Below are 5,840 nucleotides of genomic sequence, written 5' to 3' on the forward strand. Positions count from 1 at the left end.
CTGGATAGCATCCTTCACTGACATGTCAAAAACTCTAGCCCTTGGAGTCTCATTCACGGTTGGGGTAGATCCCATAATCCTCAATGCATTACTGACTGGGGCTGGTGTCTTGCAATCCCTGGCCATATGTCCTGGCTTCCCACATTTAAAGCATGTAAATCCAATGACTGGAACCTTCACTGCTGGATTCCGGATAGGCTGATCCTTATTTGCTGGTTCTCTTACTGGCTGATTTCGGCACTCCCTTGAATAGTGCCCTTTCTGGTTGCATTTAAAACATACCACATTCAACTTGTTACAAACTCCTCCATGCTTCTTTCCACATACTTGACAATCTGGAAAAGTTAGTCTCAACTGATTCGGTTGATTCACATTAGCTGGACGGTTGCCCTGTCCTCCGTCTCCTGCATTTTGTCTTCTGAAATTAAAATTTCTCCCTGGCTGGAACTTGCCCTTCTTAAAGTTTGGAAACTTCCCTGGTTGTGACTGACCCTCACTTCCTTCAACCTTCCTTTTCTTGCCTTCTTTTTCCTTCTGGAACATCTCACTCTCCGTTTCTGCGATCATAGCCTTTTGTACTACTCCTGCATAAGTCTCCAATTCAAAAATAGCTACCTTTCCCCTGATCCATGGTTTTAAACCCTGCTAGAATCTCTTAGCTTTCTTTCTATCAGTATCAACATACGACGGCACATACCTTTACAATTCCTCAAACTTACCCTCATAATCTGTTACCGACATATTCCCTTGTTTTAACTCTAAAAACTTCAGCTCCATCTGATCTTGAACGAACTGAGGAAAATACTTTTCTAGAAACAATTCCTTGAACCTTTCCCAAGTAATAACATGCGTACCTTCCAATATCTTCACCATCTCCCACCAATAGGTGGCTTCATTCTTCAGATAGTAACTTGCAAACTCAACCTTCTGTTCCTCCTTCACTTTCACTAAGGCAAATGCCTTCTCTATTTCTTTTAACCACACATTTGCTTCAATCGGCTCTAGGGAACCCTTGAATTCTGGTGGGTTTATCGCCTGAAAAGTTTTGAAAGTTACTTGGGGATTGGTCTGTCTTTGTTGTTGTTGTGCCAGGTGAATTGTTTGTTGGGCCAAGATTTGAAGAATCTTGGCTATTGCTGGGTCCATGGGTCCTGGGTTCACATTGGGATTTGTATCATCTTGGTTGTTATTGTTGTTGGTTTCTTCATGATGGGTGTTGGTGCGGGTATTTCTTTTGGGAGGCATTTTCTGTAAAGAATCAATCAATTTATTTAGCTTTTGAACCAAATATTTGCATAAAAGAAAAGTTTTGTAAAACAAGAATATCTCTTTTTGAAAATAGTTGTAACTAAGTAAATTGCATGCTTCTTTACAGAATATAAACAGTTGTGGAAAACAGGGTACATGGTATCACAGGGTATAACTGGTGCAATAAATAAGGTAAAGTAAAACAGGTGCAATAAAGTAAATGACAGTGCTGAAAAGGAAAAAGGTACTGATATATATAGATCAAAAGTTTTAGGTAGTACAAGCGTAAAGACGCTTCGGAAGTAAAAGCAAAAAGGGTACAACAACCTACTCACTAGTCAACATAGCTAGTCTATAAGTATAACTCCAAAGTCTACTGATACACACTACACACTACTGTACATACTATACAATCACAACAACACTGCTCCGCATCTCCATCTCTGAATCTCTGGCTCATGGCAAATCTGGACCTCCTATCTCCTCAAGCTCCTCTAGAACCCACTTAGCCCATTCCACTAGGAAGTCAGGGGTGATGTCCTCATGTGTAGCCTCAGCAATCCTCACAGCAGCTGCTCTACGAAACACCTGGAGCCTCTCTCTAAGTCGCCTCTCCCCACTCCCCATCTCTCTGGTACGCATGATATGCAATAACTCCTGGATCTGACCCTGTAGGAATCGCTGCTCCATAAGGCAAGCCTCAAACTGATGATACGGGACAGGATAGGATGAGAACTGGAAAGGTACCCCCGTGACTGAATGACTAGTAAAGCCTGAATCAGCAGGTGGGGGTCCTCTGATAGGTGGCCTCACGCCTGGAGGTGGAATAGCCTGCAGTGGTACGGGCTGCAACACCGGTGGAGGTAGAATAGCCAATGCTGGTGGAACAACAGGACGTGGATCCGAAGACGGCACTCCTACTGAAGGCTCTGAGTGATCAGCTGATACGGGAATAAAAGAGTCAGCCATCTCTGCTATCTGAAATCATATCGCAATATAAGAATCTCGTTCCATAACGCAAACTATACTAATACCTGATATACCGAAGCACTCAACCTCTCAATGTTCTATCTTTCTATTTCTTACTTCTAATCTTAACCCTCTACCCTTTCCCGTTAACCTAGGCTTGTGTCAGTGACTTATAACCGGTAGCTCTGATACCAAACCTGTGGCGCCCTCCAAACCCGGGTCAGAAGTTTGGGGTCCACACACACACCTTATTTATACCTGCTTATAACAATATTAAAGATAACAATAATACACAATGACCCTACTTACCAACTACCACGGATCGCAACAGGTTAAAGTATGCACACAAGCCAATCACACTAATATATTACAAATTGTTCAAATCCCAACTATCTCAAACTCAAACTAAGTATTAAACATTATTACAATCTTTTACAAACTCAAATTATCCCAAAAGAAGCCTACTAGCTCAACTTCCTCAACCTGAACCCCTAGCTCTCGCGCTGGACTGGGGATCCTCGCTACCAACTGGTTCCTTTTTAACTGAAAAGAATATAAACAACATCGCACAAATGAGCTAACTAGCTCAGCAAGTCACAATGATAAAACTGAGAATAATGATCATCGGGTGAACATGATTATGATATCAAGTGAACAATGGATTATGATTTAGAATTGGATATTATACTTTTAATTTAAAAACCAAGGTTAGGCTGCTGATCAGTCACGCACTAACCCCGAGCAAGGCACACAGCATTGCTCTAACTACTGGATCCAAGGCACACATTGGCCTAACTTGACCATTATATGGTCTGACCACGAATCTGGTCCACAATTTTATAAAAACAATCCAATTCTAACATAATAACAGAATATGCAATAATAAACAATAACCAAAATCATTAACAATAATGAGTGTTTAACAATGAAAGGGTTTTAATCTTTGTAAGGATCAATAAGGTAATTTAAATACTTGGATGCTGGGTAATGAAAGAATTGGATAACAAAGGAATCACTATTTCAGGGTTTTAAAGATTTAGGCTTTCAAAGCATAGGATACAATGGTTGAATGTACAAGTAATTCAGTTCAGTGTTTGGGATTTTGTTTGCCTGTATTTGTGGAGTAGTATCGTATACTTGAGGTTCGAGTTTGGGTTTACAATAATCAATGGCTTAGAAAGAATATGGTTCATGGCTCAAGAACAATAACTGAAATCAGGGTTTAGGGTTCCGTGCTTCAAAGCACTTGCAATGTCAACAAGACTATCAAGAATTACAATATCTCGAGAAAGTTCAGAACACTTGCCTGGTATTAGCTTACTACACTGCACTCGCTTCCAATCACAATTGTCTTACTCCTCAACTACTTGTTTCCCTTTCCTACGTCTTGCCTCTTCTACTCACATATCATAAGCATCTATCAATCATCAACTCATAGAGTTCTATTCAACACATACTTCTAGCTACCCTTCATTTTACCCAAATCTGATTAACGGATTGAAATCTATGCAATAACCAAGTAAATATCGAATATATAAACCGACAGTCAAACAACAAGTCACGTATAACACATAATACATCAAGTAATCAATGACATATCATTTATAAAGAAGTCTCGGGTCATAAATAGGCTTTCTGGTATTTAAAATGATTTTTAAAACATTTTTCGGAATTAAAAACGGGTCGTTGGATCAATTTCGGAATAATAAACAAGGTTCGGTTAGCCAATTCTGGCTTCGAAACATTTTTAGAATAATTATCGAGCCTTGAAAATAATTTAGAATAATATTTTAAAGCTCGAAACTATTTTTCGGAATTTTTAAATCATTTTTAAATAATTAAATCTAATTAAATAATTAATTAAAAATCAATTAATAATTAATTAAATCAATTAATCAATTAATTTTCGAATTAATTGACTAATTAATCAATTAAGAATTAACTAAAATTAATTAACTAATTAATTCAGATTTATTTGTGAATTAAAAATAATTTTCGGAATTAAAATAATAATTTTTAGAATTTTCAGAAATTAAAAACGGATTTTTATAATAAAAATAAATAGGAAATATGATTTTTAAACATTTTTAAAACAGGAATCCTATTTTTGCAAAGTCTGGAAACTATAGGGACCAAACTGCATCGTCCCCAAAACTTCAGGGACCAAACTGCAATTTTTACAGGGGATCGCCGGAAAACACAGGGGTGGCCGGGGAACACGATTCCGGCCTCCTCACCTTGCCACAAGCTCCAGATCACATCTACAGATTACCAGGAACTCAACCATACCAACAAATCATTCTAATCATTCCTGAGTTGGCCGGAATTTGGCCGTGAAATTTTCCAGTTTCCGGCGAACATCGGAAAACTTCAAAACACAACTCCCTTCTCTACAGACCTCGTTGGTTCATGAAACTTATACGACTGGATTGCTAATTTCACAGAGAACACAACCCACTATAACACAACATCAATCCATCACAGAATAAGAAACCCCCAAATTTCAATTAAGAACATTCATACGGGTTATAAACCCTAATTTTAAAATTCGAAAATTAAACTCAAATTTGAACATGTTATTGAACTCCAAATCAGACGTATGACATATGAAAATCATCAGGAAAACAAGCTCTACAACATGCAATCATCAAATCATACAAACAATCATCCGAACAAAAATTCATATTTTTAATAAAATAAATCCGAAAATAAATAATTTTTTAGAAATTAAACCTTTGATTCTGCAGTGAAACAAAGCTCAGAATCTGATAGTACTCCTTGAGACCTTCAATTTGGTTACTCCAACTTTTCAAACGGATTTCACTAACACCTTGAATTTGTGGTTTGATTCTCAGAAAGGTTTATGAATATATGATTTTTCTCTGTAAAATTATATATTTATCTGTCTGCAAATAATTTTGATACGAAATAAAATACGGTAAAAGGCTATTTATAATTACGGAAAATTAGTATCCCGTTGGATCATTCCGGATATAAAATGGTACGTTTATTTATAAAAACTGATCCAAACGGTATCGGTTTTCGGGATAATTATCCAGATCAGTACAATTTGTACTGCGGTCTTGGTCTCAGCGCCCAGTTACACGTACTACGAAGTGATAATTGTGATAGTTTAATAAAAAGCTCCCGTTTATCGAAAATACGGGTTTTATTGATTTACCGAAACGAATATTGTATCGAAAATGTTGCGCCGGGACCCGCGCAGGACAAACCGTACGCCGGATCGAAAAAGTCGAAACATGGAAAATGCTCGGAATATTACAATTAGGTTAGGAAGGAGTTCTCGGAAGAGTTTCGGGTTCCTAAAATGTAACAACGGTTGACGTCGGTTGGTTCCCGTTTTTATAAAATAGATTTTAATTACCCGGAAAAAGATTTTAGAAATTTCATATGATTCTTATAAATCCATAAATCCACATAAAATTAATTAGGAAGATATGACAATTATCTATATTTTATTTTGGACATATAAAAATTAAAATACTCAATTAATATTATTTTTGAATATTCAAGTACAGATAACACTTAACAATTAACTCACAGAATAGATACTGAGCACACATAATAATTATTTAATATCAAAAATAATTACACGATATATC

The sequence above is a fragment of the Apium graveolens genome, chromosome 1 (assembly GCF_009905375.1).
Source record: "Apium graveolens cultivar Ventura chromosome 1, ASM990537v1, whole genome shotgun sequence".
In the NCBI taxonomy this organism is placed as follows: domain Eukaryota; kingdom Viridiplantae; phylum Streptophyta; class Magnoliopsida; order Apiales; family Apiaceae; genus Apium; species Apium graveolens.